Source organism: Chiloscyllium punctatum, chromosome 44, assembly GCF_047496795.1.
Source record: "Chiloscyllium punctatum isolate Juve2018m chromosome 44, sChiPun1.3, whole genome shotgun sequence".
NCBI classification, from domain to species: Eukaryota; Metazoa; Chordata; class Chondrichthyes; order Orectolobiformes; family Hemiscylliidae; genus Chiloscyllium; species Chiloscyllium punctatum.
This window is the reverse complement of record NC_092782.1, coordinates 49,739,394-49,755,877: the sequence shown is the minus strand read 5'-3', so window position 1 is coordinate 49,755,877 and position 16,484 is coordinate 49,739,394. Positions and strand designations below refer to the sequence as shown.

The following is a 16,484-nucleotide window of genomic DNA, read 5'->3' as shown; positions in this document are numbered from 1 at the left end:
TGTTAGTGGAATATCCTTCTGAATGCCTTGATTTAATCTGCCTTCACTACACTCCCTTGGGCAGTGCATCTAGATGTTCACACTGTCTGTAATTTTTCTCTTTTTCTTGTCTCATTTGTTTCTTTGGGCAATTACTTTAAATCAGTGCTGTCTCATTTTTGATCATGTCAAATCACATTTTTATTCTGTTCCCTTACACTCAGCATTGCACTATTTCGCAGAAACATATTGATGGCTTTTAAGTGAACTATTTTTAAAGATGAACTGTCAATTTAATATATCTGCTAGTTCCTTTTTTGAATATTGACTCATGTATTTGTAAATTAAATAAGAGATGTTCCTTGGCAAGTACAAAAACCACTGTATACCAAACCATTGACCATGTATGTTGCAATATGGGAGTGGATAGAGCTTGAGACAAGTGGTGTGAAAAACTTTGAATACTTTTTGAGTGAATGGATATATTTCTTATGAGTGTCCCTATATTCAAGTGCTATAGACTTCTATGCTTAAGTAGAGTAACCAAGACATTGCACAGTAGGTGATTACTTCAAACAGTGGCTAGAAGTTTAATTTGATTTCAGTATTTGCTGGAAAGGTCACTGTTACCTGGAATATATTTGTCACAAATATGCCAGTCAATATTGCTAATTTTATCTCCTTAAGTAGTGGTGAAATCTCTTTGCTCCTTCAGTACTGCATATGAAATGGATGCTTCAAAAGTTTAAGTTTTTGAACATGTATACTGGGTGTCTGTGACTCTTGTGTTTTAAGATTGTCAGACAAAGCAGCGTGTAAAGGTCAGTCTGGCGCAATGAATAGCTGCTAATGGGGACCCATTCAAGATGGCAGTGGGGTAGTAGGTAGCATTTGGACTCCTGAGGCCAGGACTTGTCCACTTTTAGTTCTTGATCCTTTTCTTTAATGAGCTTACCTTCTCATTAAGAACGGTGGCAATGTGGGTCAAGCACAAACCTGTGAGTTTTTGGATTCCTGGCAGTGGAGCCAAACCTGAGCCCAGTCAGATCCAATACCATACTTTGCTGCATCAGCAAAGTCAGATGGCAGCGTAGACTCTAGTCAGCTGTGGTGGAATTGAATTTAGGCCCGGTGCAGACCAATGGCATAAGTGGTGGTGGCATTAGCGAGGTCAGCCCAGCAAGGACTCATGGTGCGCTCATGATGCCCAAGAATGGCGACCATGTTTCAGCAGCAGCGGTGTGGTGAAGGAACTCAAAGCTGGCTGCTTTGTATATGTGTTGGTCTCAGCATCTAAGTTGGGGAGCGCCTAGATCCAGGACCGTGGATGAGCTTTCGAGCTGAGTTGAACTTTATTTATTTTCTGCCTTTACTTTCTATGCTTGGATTTATTTTCTGTGTTTGAAGATGGTGCCAGAGAGTGACGACACTACACAACACTTCCACTGTATTTGCAACAAAATACATGTGACAATAATGCATTATATCAAATCAGAAACATAAAAAAAGTTACTGGAAAACTTCCAACAGGTCTGGCAGCATCTGTGAAGAGAAAAAAAAGTTAACATTTCGGGTCCAGTGACCCTCCTTGAAATCAAATCAGGCTGTGTCTGAAAAATTCCTTTTACATTTTTATTGAACAAAGGGAAATATTCAACTTCTAACCAACTCTCAAGTTCTCCAATATAGGATCAGACACTTCAATAATGTGTTAGAAACTGAAACAATGCTTTTGACTACATTGATCACTTCGTGGAATTTGCTATTGATGTACATGGTTCTGGAAACCTTTTGATTTTTATCCAACACAAAGAATGACTTAGCCCTGATAAGATCATAAGACATGAGCGCAGAATTGAGGCCATCAAGTCTGCTCTGCCATTTGATCATGGTTACAAAGTTTCTCAACCCCATTTTCCTGTTTTCTCCCTGTCACCTTTCACCCCCTTAACAATCAAGAACCTATCTATCTCAGTCTTAGATATACTCAATGACCTGGCCTCCATATTTTTCAGTGGAAATGAATCCCATAGATTCACCACTGTCTGACTTAGATTGGATGAGATTACCCACAATATGGAAACAGGCCCTTTGGCCCAACCAGTCCACACCGACCCTCCGAAGAGTAACCGACCCTATATTTACCCCTGACGAATGCATCTAACATTATGGGCAATTTAGCATGGTCAATTCAGCCAACCTGCACATCTTTGGACTGTGGGAGGAAACTGGAGCACCTCGATGAAATCCATGCAGACACTGGGAGCATGTGCAAACTCCACACAGACAGTTATCCGAGGCTGGAACCGAACCTGGGTCCCTGGTGCTGTGAGACCTCTGCTAACCATTGAGCCACTGTGCTGGCCAGTCTGGCTGAAGAAATTTCTCTTCATCTTCGTTCTAAAGTGTCTTTCCTTTAGTCTAAGGCTGTACACTCAGGACCTAGTCTCTCTTGCTAATGGAAACATTTGCTCAACATCCACTCTGTCCAGGCCTTTCAGTATTCTATAAGTTTCAATTAGATCTCCCTTGATCCTTCTAAATTGCATGGATATAGACCCAGAGTCCTCATATGTTCACCCTTCCTTTCTTTCCTGTGATCATTCTTGTGAACCTCTTCTGGACCTGTTCCAAGGCCAGTACATCCTTAGTGAGATATGGGGCTCAAAATTGCTCACAATACTCCAAATGTGGTCTGACTACAGCCTCTTCAGGCCTCAGAAGTACATCCCTGCTTTTATATTATAGCCTTCTTGAAATAAATGCCAACAATAACGACTGACTCAACCTCCAAGTTTACTTGAAGAGAATCCTGGACTAGCATTCCCAAGGTCCTTGCACTTCAGATTGCTGAATTTTCACCCTCTTTAGAAAATGGTCCATGCTTCTATTCTGTGTACCAAAGTGCATGACCTCACATTCTCCATGTTTTCTTCCATCTGCCACTTTTTTGCCCACTTAACCTGTCTCAATCCTTCTGTAGCCTCCCTACTTCCTCAGTATGACCTGTCCCTCCATCTTATCTTTGTATCATCTGCAAACTGAGTTAGAATGCCCTCAGTTCCTTTATCCAGATTGTTAATGTATAAAGTCAAAAGTTGTGGTTCCAAAGCTGACCCTTGCAGAACACTACCAGTCACCAGCTGCCATACTGAGAAATACCCTTTTATCCCCATTCTCTGGTTATCTGACAGAAAGCAATCTTCTATTCATGCTAGTTCCTTGCCTCTGACACCATGGGCTCTTATCTTATTCAACAGCTTCCTGTGCAACACCTTGTCCAAGGCCTTAGAGAAACATAGAAGATTGGAGCTGCAAGAGGCCATTCGGCCCTTTGCCTGCTTTGCCGTCCATCACAATCATGGCTGATTGTCCAATCTAATCTTGCTTTTGCCCCATAACCTTTGATTCCATTCGCCCTACATGCTATATCTAGCTGCCTCTTGAATACATTCAATGTTTTGGCATCAGCAACCTCCTGTGGTAATGAATTCCACGGGCTCTCACTTTTTGGGTGAAGAAATGTCCCCTCGACTCTGTCTTAAATGGTCTACCCCGAATCCTCAGACTGTGCCCCGTGGATCTGGATGCACCCATCATCCTCCTTTCATCAACCCTGTCTAGTCCTGTTATAACTGTAAAAGTCTCTATGCCATGTCCCCCTTCCTTCATCTGAACTCCAGTGAAAACAGTCCTAACTTAGTCAATCTCTCCTCGTACGTCAGTCCCATCATCCCCAGAATCAACCATGGCCCTGTATAACTGTAACAACATGTTCCTGGTCCTGTAAGTCCAAGTAAATAACACATTGACTCTCCTTGGTCTAACCTACTCCTCCAAGCATTCTAACAAATGTATTGCGTTGACCTCCCCTTGATAAAACCACGCTGACTTTGCCCTATTTTACCGTAAACCTACAAGCACTCGGAAATCTCATCCTTCGCAATGGACTCAAATCTCACCAACGGTTGAGGTCAGGCTAATTAGCCTGTAATTTCCCATCTGATATTATTCCATGTTTGATGTTTTGCCTTAGATGTTTAGCAGTCTAGGATGGAGTGTGAGCTCTGTGAATGAGCAATAGATATACTTGGAGAAACATTATGGGATTCCCTCTGATGACTGGCTCTGTATATCTCGGGCTCAGTCTACCCATCAGTGCTATGAGATTGTTAAATTCAGTACTTTAATAATATTTCATGGATTGGAGTATTTCCTGACATGGAATGAAAATCAAATTACTGATTAACCATTCCTCACCATTACTGGGAAAAGGAGGAGTCGAAACTACATAAAACCGCTTGATTGCTGGCTGACTTACGCCAACAGATCAAATGATTGATCTGCAGAAGTATTTCAAAAGTGAATGACAGGACACACCTGTTTCAAATGAACAACTAACACCAAATATCACAAGGAACAGTGAAAGTACTCCTAATCAGAAAACAAGCTGCAGACCTGCTGACTGCAGAAGTGAAATCATGTCATGGATGAACGGATCTAAAGGGTCGTTAGTAATGAATGACACACCACAAGCTTAACAAACAGAAAACCCTCTGAGAATAGAACTTCTGGATTCTTCGACAACAGAAATCCAGAGAACCGCACTGCACACGAATCGAATTCTGGACATATCCAGAGGCCTTTGCTATCGGTTGGAATTGTTACTAAATTCCATTATTAATCGAGCAATACCCAAGTTAGTTTTTGAGGTTAACTTGTGTACTTGAGAGGTCTTATTTTTGATTGCAACATGCAAGAAAGTTTAAATGACTGTTTCGGTATTGGAGTGTCTGTGATGTTTCTTCATAAATAGCTGAATTAAAGGTAGCTTGTATTGCATTTAAATGTGGAGAGTGTATATTTCATTTGTTTATAATAAACACAGTGCTGTACAAACTCAGCAAGTCTACCAGCATCATAATTCTATTTCAAACTGAAAAGAGATAAATATTACGGGGCTTTAAGCTGTTGAGAAGGGTAGTGAAAAACAAATAATGGTCAGAACTAAGTTAGAGGGTAAGAGGCACAAATTGACAAAGACATTTGTTTTGCTTTTATAAACAGCTAATATTTATTCTGTATAAGCACCTGCTGTGGACCAGTCTTTGTTACTACCATGGCCACTTCTTTTGCCTTTCGTTCCCATGACATCTCTGACATGCAATGATCAAGTTTTACGTTCAGTTTGAAAGGGAGAAATGTGGGTCTAAGAAAACCACATCTAGAATTTGATGGCTTTTCATGGTCCTCTGGATTTTTGTTACTGAAATTGATTTGCTGACATCCAGAAACTGATGAGATTTTCCAGTATGAAAGGGCCATAAACCTCCAACTCTTACCACCTCTGACTCTGCCTCGACAATCCTAAAAGCTTTGCTCAACGTTTAGCCAGTTATTTGAATTTCTGTAACCAGCTGATGTTAGACCTTATGTTTTCTAGTGAGAGTTCAAGTCACAGATAGTGTCAGCTAGTCTTTATTGCAGCTTTATTTTTCAGTACAACTTTATTTCTCAGAACAATGAGGCACACAAAAAGCTTCAGAATGTCTTAACTTATACAGTTTAAACTTAGACTACACATGCTTCCCCCCTCGATTTACTATTGATCAGTGGCACCAAGTTAACCTTTTGTAACTGGTAATATGGTACAGTACCCTATACATTTCAAACTTGCCTCAGTAATTTCAATGTATTCTCAAGTAAGTTAATCATATCATTGAAGGACAAAGAGGTGGACAGTCCTGTGGTCCACCCCAGTCCTTCGTGATGTTTCCCACACTCTCTTTTCACAATGAGTGCTGTATTTAAGTAACAGCTCTATCATGTTAACTGCCTGTCACTTCAGGAGCTTTTAAATTCCTTATTTTCGGAAATACAAAAGAATATTTGTTTTTGATCAGTTCCAACAAAATTTGTGTAGTTACAACTCATGTTAGAAATCTTTAGCTAACAAGTTGTGTCTTGATGTGTTCATTCAATTCACCTTCCTTTATAATTTCTGTAATGATGATTCATTTTTCTCTGTAATGATATTGGGGGGGGGGGGGGGGGGGGGTGGCGGTTGCTATTACTGACTGAAACTGGTTTGTATCTTTTTTTCTAGTACTTGTTTTTTGTATACCGATGGACCAGATTACTTCAGATTATGATTATCTGAAGATTCTTAACTAAAACCTGCTATTAGTGTTGTAACGGGTTGATTAAATAATTCCAGAGAAACAATTCATTGATGTGAAATATTCTTATCTATGTCTTACACTAAAGGAACTCCAGCTGCGTATTCTATCTTAGTCCAGCAACCTTGAATCTACAGTGCTACTATTGTTCTACTTGGGAAGACTATATTAAGAGAACCTGGGAAAATATTTGCTTAACTACTGTCAGCCATATTCTGCTGCATTAGCCATGGGCAGCTATTGGTCATTTTGTGCTGCCCAGTCATGGGCAATCCTACAGCAGATAAACCAGTTTTCATTAAATTGTTGACTTCATTTCTAAAGAAACCAAATGGTTTAAAAGCTATTTTTATTCAGAAAGTGTCCAAACAATTCCATATCTCCCAGTTTTTCATATAGTCCGCATCTATAAATGTGCATTGCCAACAATGGAAAGAATGGAAGAGTAATGCATTAGTTAAATAGACGGAGAATGCAGAAAACAGTCATGCAGAGGAATCCACAAGTCCTGAGAAAGGAACCACTAAAGTTTTCTCCAGGTAAAGCAGGTGATTTAGAAGGTAATTGAATGCTGTTTATATTTGCAATTGCAATTCAGAGTCAGAGAAAAACAGCATGACATCTGACCCAGTGGGCCAGCTCGTCCATGCCAATCATATATCCGAGATTAATCTTGTTCCATTTGGCTGATATCCCTCTAAACCCTATCTATTCATATTCAAAAGACATCCAGATGCCTTTTAAATATTATAATTGTACCAGCCTCCACCACCACCTCTGGCAGCTCATTCCATACATGCACCACCCTCTGAACAAAATGTTGTCCCTTCGGTCCCTTTTAAATTTTCCCCTTTCACCTTAAACTTATGCCCTCTAGTTTTGGATTCCCTCCACCCCAGGAAAAGTGCTTAGCCTCTTTACCCTATTTATGCAACTCATGATTTTATTCACTGTAAACTAAGAAGGTTTTGCCACAGTTGTATATGGCAGTGGTGAGACCACATTTTGAGTGCTGTGTACAGTTTTGGCACACTATTTAAGAAAAGAGTTGATTGTATTGGGTGCAGTCCAGAGAAGGTAATTATGCCTCCTGTAACAAAGGGAAAATGCCTGGAGTAGAACAATCAATGGGTATCCCATCCCCACAAACCAAAAGGACCATTTCAGTAGACCCTGTGAACAGGGGCCTTTGGAGAAAGGAGTGCTGAAGATTTGGAAAAACATTGTCTGCTTAACAGACAGTCTGCCTTATTTTTGTAGCCCAGAAATTAATACGAAGGGTTTTTATGCTTTCCTGGGATATGAGCATTGCTGGCTGTGCCAACATGTATTTTCCATCACTAGATACCCTTGGGAAGGTATTGGTGAGCTGCCTTTTTGAACCGTTGTGGTCCATTTGGTTTTGGTAGACCCACAGTGCCATTGTAGAGAGAGTTCCAGTATTGCAGTTCTGTATTAGCAGCTTATTATAAATAAGTTTATTGTCTGTAGCTACCCCATGTCATTCTGCTAGCTTCCAGGTCTATTCTTGCTGTGTTTGTACAGAGACCCAAGGAAAGGAGGGAGTCTGTGTGTAGCAATTGCCTTGCAGTTGTTCCACTGGTGGTGGAATTGCATCGTATATTGCAGGTGGACATAGTCAGGTTGGCAAAGAATAGAAAAGTCAGGCATTGCATGTTGGATGGAAAACAAATGCAAGTGTGAACTAAATGGAAAGCTGTTGATGTATTTGGAGAAAGGGAGTATGTAACTCATTGTAAGTGAGTGATTGCTCAACACAACTGTAGTTTTAGAGATGTTAATGCAGGATGAGCAGTGAAATACATCTGATTTCAAATCCCAACATCGGAAGTTATGAAACTGGTATCAGTAGGTCTAGTAATTTCTAAACCAATACAAAAATACAAGTGCTTCATCTGCTGAAGGAGAGAAATCTGCCACCCTTGCCTGGCCTGTCTGACACACAACTTGAGTTCGCTGATAGGTACAAAATGTCCCAAGACACTGTTCAGAGTGGTGCAAAGAATTCTGATATCATGTCCAACAGACATCTCTCAACCAGCATCTAGGCCAAGTAAATGCTAAATACTGCAAGTTGTTTCAGATTTCCACTAACTTAGAGAATGCTGGAGAAACTCAGCTTGTCTGGCAGTATCTGTGGAGAGAGAAACAGTTCTTGTCTGGTGTGACTTCTTCAGAACCAACAACCTAAAGCAAGTCATTTCGTCAGTTATTTCACTGCTGTTGATAAGAGCTTGCTGTGTTTCTGACCTTAAAATCAACTACATTTCAAGAGTATCTCTCTCATGCATTAGAAAACCATTTGGAGCGCTCCAAGATCATATAATGCAATGTATGGATACAGATGCTTTCTTCTAATTGTTTTTACCTGAGACCCATCACATTTACATTGGGTCAACTGTACTCCTTTTGTGTTAAACTTGCTGTGGTTCAAAAAATATGCTAATTACAGTACAAACCGATCACAGGATGCCTTTGAATCTGCGTTTAACTTCAGTTAAATGCTTCACACTTCATTAGGAATGAGTAATCTTGAGATCAGGGTGTTAAACAGCATTTAAAGAATAGATTTGCAAGTTCAGTTGAAGATGGACAAAGGAAAAGACCATTGAGGAAGCTGAAGACTATGTATGAAAGCAAGGAAATAACCTTGCCAAAGTAATTGTTTACCCCATTGCCATCACAGTCATAGAGATGGATAGCATGGAAACAGACCCTTCGGTCCAACCCGTCCATGCCGACCAGATATCCCAACCCAATCTAGTCCCACCTGCCAGCACCAGGCCCATATCCCTCCAAACCTCTCCACCCCTCTCACCCACTCCAACCTCTCACCCTCGGAACGTGCAGCCCTCCATTCCCTCCATTCCAGCCCCAATCTCACTATCAAACCGGCAGACCAAGGGGGTAGTAGTTTGGCGCACTGATCTTTACACCGCTGAGGCTAAACACCAGCTCACGGACACCTCCTACTGCCCCCTTGACCATGACCCCACCTCCCACCACCAAACTATCATCTCCCAGACCATCCATAACCTCATCTCCTCAAGGGATCTCCCATCCACCGCCTCCAACCTATAGTCCCACAACCCCGCATCGCCCGTTTCTACTTCCTGCCCAATATCCTCAAATCTGACTGCCCCGACCGACCCATTGTCTCAGCCTGCTCCTGCCCCACCGAACTCCTCTCTGCATACCTCAACACGGTCCTGTCCCCTTTAGTCCAAGAACTCCCCACCTACGTTCGGGACACCACCCACGCCCTCCACCTCCTCCATGATTTTCGCTTCCCCGGTGCCCAATGCCTTATCTTCACCATGGACATCCAGTCCCTGTACACCTCCATCCCCCATCACGAAGGACTCAAAGCACTCTGCTTCTCCCTTTTCTGCCGTACCAACCAGTACCCTTCTACTGACCCCCTCCTTCGACTGACTGAACTGGTCCTCACTCTGAACAACTTCTCTTTCCAATCCTCCCATTTCCTCCAAACCAAAGGAGTAGCCATGGGCACCCACATGGGCCCCAGCTATGCCTGCCTCTTTGTAGGATATGTGGAACAGTCCATCTTCCGCAGCTACACTGGCACTACCTCCCACCTTTTCCTCCGCTACATCGATGACTGTATCGGTGCTGCCTTGTGCTCCCATGAGGAGGTTGAACAGTTCATCCACTTTATTCACACCTTCCACCCCGACCTCAAATTTACCTGGACTGTCTCCGACTCCTCCATCCCCTTTCTAGACCTCTCCATTTCTATCTCAGGTGACCGAATCAACACGGACATTTAATATAAACCGACCGACTCCCAGCAGCTACCTAGACTACACCTCCTCCCACCCTGCCCCCTGTAAAAACGTCATCCCATATTCCCAGTTCCTTCGTCTCCGCCGCATCTGCTCCCAGGAGGACCAGTTCCAATACCGTACAACCCAGATGGCCTCCTTCTTCAAAGACCGCAATTTCCCCCCCAGACGTGGTCGACGATGCTCTCCAACGCATCTCCTCCACTTCCCGCTCCTCCGCCCTTGAGCCCCGCCCCTCCAATCGCCACCAGGACAGAACCCCACTGGTCCTCACCTCCCACCCCACCAACCTCCAGATACATCGTATCATCTGTCGTCATTTCCGCCATCTCCAAACAGACCCCACCACCAGGGATATATTTCCTTCCCCTCCCCTATCAGCGTTCCGAAAAGACCACTCCTTCCGTGACTCCCTCGTCAGGTCCACACCCCCCACCAACCCAACCTCCACTCCCAGCACCTTCCCCTGCAACTGCAAGAAATGCAAAACATGTGCCCACACCTCCCCCCTTATTTTCCTCCAAGGCCCCAAGGGATCCTTCCATATCTGCCACAAATTCACCTGCACCTCCACACACATCATTTACTGCATCCACTGCACTCGATGTGGCCTTCTCTATATTAGGGAGACAGGCCGCCTACTTGCGGAACGTTTCAGAGAATGCCTCTGGGACACCCGGACCAACCAACCCAACCACCCCGTGGCTCAACACTTCAACTCCCCCTCCCACTGCATCGAGGACATGCAGGTCCTTGGACTCCTCCATTGCCAGACCATAGCAACACGACGGCTGGAGGAAGAGCGCCTCATCTTCTGCCTAGGAACCCTCCAACCACAAGGGATGAACTCAGATTTCTCCAGTTTCCTCATTTTCCCTCCCCCGACCTTGTCTCAGTCCCAACCCTCTAACTCAGCACCACTTTCCTAACCTGAAACCTTCTTCCTGACCTCTCCGCCCACTCCGGCCTATCCCCCTCACCTTATCGCCCTCCCCTTAACCTCCTTCCACCTATCACATTTCCAATGCCTCTTCCCCAAGTCCCTCCTCCCTACCTTTTATCTTAGCCTGCTTGGCACACTTTCCTCATTCCTGAAGAAGGGCTCATGTCCGAAACGTCGATTCTCCTGCTGCTTGGATGCTGCCTGACCTGCTGTGCTTTTCTAGCAACACGTTTTCAGCATATCCCTCCAAACCCTTCCTATTTATATACCCATCCAAATGCCTCTTAAATATTACAATTGTACCAGCCTCCACCACATCCTCTGGCAGCTCATTCCATACACGTACCACCGTCTGCTTGAAAAAGTTGCCTCTTAGGTCTCTTTTTTTATATCTTTCCCCTTTCACCCTAAACCTATGCCCTCTAGTTCTGGACTCCCCCACCCCCGGGAAAAGACTTTGTCTGTGTATCCTATCCATGCCCCTCATAATTTTGTAAACTTCTATAAGGTCACCCCTCAGCCTCCGATGCACCAGGGAAAACAGCCCCAGCCTATTCAGCCTCTCCCTGTAGCTCAGATCTTCCAACCCTGGCAACACCCTTGTAAATCTTTTCTGAACCCTTTCAAGTTTCACAACATCTTTCAGATAGGAAGGAGACCAGAATTGCACGCAATATTCCAACAGTGGCCTAACCAACGTCCTGTACAGACACAACATGACCTCCCAACTCCTGCATTTAATACTCCGACTAACACAGGAAAGCATACCAAACACCTTCTTCACAATCCTATCTACCTGTGACTCCACTTTCAAGGAGCTATGAACCTGCACTCCATGGTCTCTTTGTTCAGCAACACTCCCTCGGACCTTACCATTAAGTGTATAAGTCCTGCTAAGATTTGCTTTCCCAACATGCTGCACCTTGCATTTATCTGAATTAAACTCCATCTGCCACTTCTCAGCCCAGTACTTTCTTGATTTTATCTCTTTTCAATTGCAAGTTGACATGTTTTTGCACTTAGTTCTCAGTTTTTCAAGATATCCTTTCTGTATTTTTTATAAATTGACACATTTTGGGAAGGAAAGTTTTCAAAGAATCTTGGTGAGTTCTGATTATTCTTATCAGACATATTTGTATCAATCTGTTGATTAGCACCAGGCAACTGCAAGGCAAATTGACAGTCTCTCAGTAGTGTTCTGTGATAGCATGCATTATTCTTTTTTAATCTGTTTAAGGTAGTATAAGAATTGAGTCAGTATCTGTGCAATGGTCACAGCTGGTATTTAGATGTACAAGTAATGACTCAGTGAAAAATCTGCTGTTTCATCATATAAGGTCCTTTACCAGGGTGTATTTTAAAATCCCGTTGTGAGAATTGGTTTGCATTGATGATTTTAGTTGTATTTTCTTTCATTCTATATGTGGATAACATGCTGTGATTTTATCTGTCTGTGACTTGCTATTCCATATCTTGTTATACTCTCCAGTGCTAGTCAGTTTGGACCATTCAGTGCCATTAATTTAGGTAGAGCTGGATGAAACTTTGCTGCTGTTAATCAAGTTTTTTCTAAAGAGTGCAGCGTACTGCAAGTTCTTGGGAAGGTTCCTTTTATCATTTGGGAGTTTGGGAAGATAATTTGCTTATTGCCAATTGCTAATTGCCCATCTCATTGAACTTGCTGTGTGATATTGTCTGGGGATTCTTCAGATATTTATTTTGAAGAGTGTACTACTAAAAATATCAAATGTTATATCCATCTTTTGCTAACATTAATAAACAAGGAATGAACATCAGTCATCTCAGATATTTGATTTAGATTTGGAGAAAAATAGAGCTGAATAAATTGGATTAGTTGAATGCTCTGTAAATTCTGCCTGTGAAATCACAGAGAATTTTGCAAATGCCTTATAACTGATGGATTTATCAAAAAGAAGTCTTCAACTCTGGAATAGCAATGTAAGTGGAAGTTTACAGCTGACAATATTACTCGATGCACTTTTCTCTGTGGAGTTAATGTTGGAGGCACAGTAAACTGGCTTCCAATAGACCAACCATGAAAATAAAATTTATAAATTGGTTTCTGCTTAAACACCATAATCTCAACCTCCTACTTTGTTAATAAAACAAAATGACTGAGTGAGTGGCAACACTAAATTGTTCACGATCCACCACCCGAGCAATACTGCTGCTGATAGTTTAAAATTTTTAAATGTAGCATCATGTTAGTATTTCATTTAATATAGCATCTGTCTTCTTTGAGCCTCTTTTCGGCAACTTGCTTGTATCGACGTGTGACTTGCAGGAAACAAAAATCCTTTCTTGTCCTGAAGATTTAAGATCAAGCAGACCTGAAGCAAATTTTGTTGACGAAATTCACCGGTGGATAATAACAAGACAGGCGGAGATGTAAATTTCTGTAACATTGACAGTATTTGGCCCTCACGTTTAATCATAGAGATATACAACACAGAAACAGACTAACTCAACCAGGTCAACCAGATATCCTAAATCACTCTCGTCTCGTTTGCTAGCATTTGGCCCATATCCCTCTAAACCCTTCCTGTTGATACATCCATCCACTTGCCTTTTAAATGTTGTAATTGTCCCAGCCTCCAACACTTTCTCTGGAAACTCACGTCATACACTCATCTCTTTCTCTCTGTGTAAAAGTTCCTCAAGTTAATTTCTATAAAATTTGTCCAAAGTCTCAGACTCTTCAGGTTGTCCCATTTCTGCCCCCACGAATACTTTTGAAAGCATTGATCAAGTTGCCGTTCAACTTCTTAATTTCAGTGCATTCTAAAGCATTCATCGTGGAATTGCTGATGCATCTGTTCACAATACTATTAATTGGTGTACCTTCTGCATAGTCATTGCAGAGATGAATCCCTGTCTACACAGTGAAGACACCATCCATATTGTTTTGTGGCACTACCAGTCTGCTCAGTGAGATAGACGTGGAACAGATCAAACAACTTAAGACCGAGCATCAGTGAGGCACTGTGGGCCAGCAACAGCTGCACAATTGCATTTGATCATTATCTGCAACTTCATGCCTTGGCAAATTCTCCAGTCTACCATTATCATCAAGCCAGGAGAAAACCCTGGTTCAATGAAGAATGCAGGAGAACATGTCCTGAGCAGCATCAGGCATACCTAAAAATAATGTGTCAGCTTCGTGATGCAATAACACAGAAGCTACGTGCAAAAGACTGGACTAAGAAATACTGCAACGAAAAGATCAGATCTAATTTGGGCAGTCCTGACACCTTCAGTCATGAGTGATAATGGGCAATTAAACGCTAACAGAAGGTGCAGGCTTCATAAATGGTCCCATTATTAATCATGGCAGAGCAAAAAATAGCATGGCTATTTACCCTATCTATGCCTCCTATTGTTTTATAAATCAGTCTCCAATACCCCACGGAGAAAAAAGCTTCAGAGTATTCCGCCTCTTCCTACAGCTCAAACTCTCTAATTCCAGCAAGGTTCTTGTAAATCTTTACTGAATCCTTCTAAATTTAACGACTTTGCTGTAGCAGGGAGACTAGAATTGAATGCAGCATTCCAGAAGTGGCCTCATCAGTGTCCTGTGCAGTCGCAACACGATGTGCCAATTCCTGTACTCTACACTGATTAGTGAAGGCAAGCGTGCCAAGTGCCTTCTTCACCCTGTCTACCTTTGACTCCATATTTGACTTTCAAGAAATTATAGACCTGCACCCCTCAGTCTCTTTGTTTGGCGACCCTACCGTGAACTGTATATGTCCTGCCATGGTTTGCCTGACCAAAATGTGACACCTTTGATTTATCTCAATCAAATTCCATTTGCCACTCATTGTATCAAGAAATTGCTGAACTCATCTGCATGCTGCAAAGGCTGTGAGCTCTGACGATATTACAGCAATTACTGAAGAGATGTACTATCAAACTATTATCAGTGATGGACAAGTTATTGGAAGCTGTTCCCAAGGAAAATCTAAGGCTTCATTTGGCTTAATCAATAAAAGAGATGTGTGGGTTTAAATAAGTCAGATCATGTCTGCCACATTGGGAAGCATTTTCTAATGATGTAACAAAGAGGTTAATTAAGGTATCACATTTAACATTGCACATGTAGACTGTGCACACAAGAAACTTAATTAGAAAATGAAATTCTGTGGAATGAAATGCAAGTCTTGATTTGAACTTGAAATTGACTGTGTCACAATGTGAAGGCTAGTAGTGGAGGGCAGGCATTCTCAGGCTAGGAACTGTTTTGCAGTTGTGCTCCCCAAGGGTCAGCTTTTGGGTGTATTCAATTTTATAAATAGTCAAATTAACTTATGAAGTTCCGAGGCAATACAAGACTTGGCATAGGCTTTAGGATGCTGAAATGGCAAAAGCATGGCAGATCATGTTGAATGTGGAAAAGTAAAGAATTTAAAGAATGGGAAACTATTATATTTATATTGAGGGGATTAGGGTGTCCTGGTAAATGCATCAAAGAAATTGTTCTGCAGGTACAGCAAGCAATTAGGGAAACAAATGCTATATAGTCGTTTATCAAGAGTAAGTTGGAATAAAATAGCAAGAACTCTTCTTGGAGTAGCATAGGGGAAAAAAACAAAATATTTAAAATTGGTTCTTAGTATGTGCATGTCAATGGTAAGGATTAACATTTTATTGCTATGTGTCGGTATATCCTTTGTGCAGATTGGTAGAGGGTTCCAGGATTTTGACTCAATGACAATGAATGAATGGCGATATAGTGCTAAGTCTGGATTGTATCTTATTTGGAGAGTTCTTGCAGTGAACAGTACTTCCAAGCTTCTGCTGGATGGACAAAGCAACAATGGAAAATGCTGAGAAATCTATGTTGGTCTGTACGACTTGGTGGAAAGAGAAACCATGAACATCTCAAGTCCATGTGCAGACTCACTAAGTTTACAGTCATGGATAAGTTGTAGTTGGACATATCCAAAGCTTCGTCAAACTATCCCACTAACAGAAAGATTGTTACTGCACCCTCTCCAAATCCTTCACATGCTGTCTAAAGTGTGATGCACAGAAGTGGACACAGTTTTCGAGTTTAAGCTGAACCAGTAATTTTGTGAAGCCTTTTTACAGCTTGTTTTGTCCCTTATACATCCATTCTAACAGGTTACCCTGTTATAGGAAGGATATTGCTAAACTGGAGAGGGTTCAGAAAAGATTTACCAGGATGTAGCTGGTGATGGAAGGTTTGAGATATTAAAAATAGATTTGAAAGCCGAGAACTTATTTCTCTGGAGCATAGGAGATTGAGGGATGACCTTATTTCGGTTTATAAAAATCATGAGGGGTATATTTAAGGTGAATGACAAGGGTCTTTTCCCTTGGATGGGGAATTCAAAACTAGCGGCATGTTTTTAAAAAGTGAGAGAAGAAAGATTCAAAAAGGACATGAGGGGCAATCTTTTTTTACACAGTGGCTCGTATGGAATGGACTGCCAGAAAAAATGATGGATGCATGTACAGTTACAATGTTTAAAAGATACCTGGATCAATACATGAATACGAAAAAGATATGGA

At 41.9% G+C, this 16,484-nt stretch overlaps 1 protein-coding gene across 1 annotated transcript in view; it reads left to right on the top strand.

The window, feature by feature from the left end:
- Positions 1 to 16,484, top strand: part of exoc4 (exocyst complex component 4) — a 567,281-nt gene that overhangs the window by 94,686 nt on the left and 456,111 nt on the right. The window lies entirely within an intron of this gene.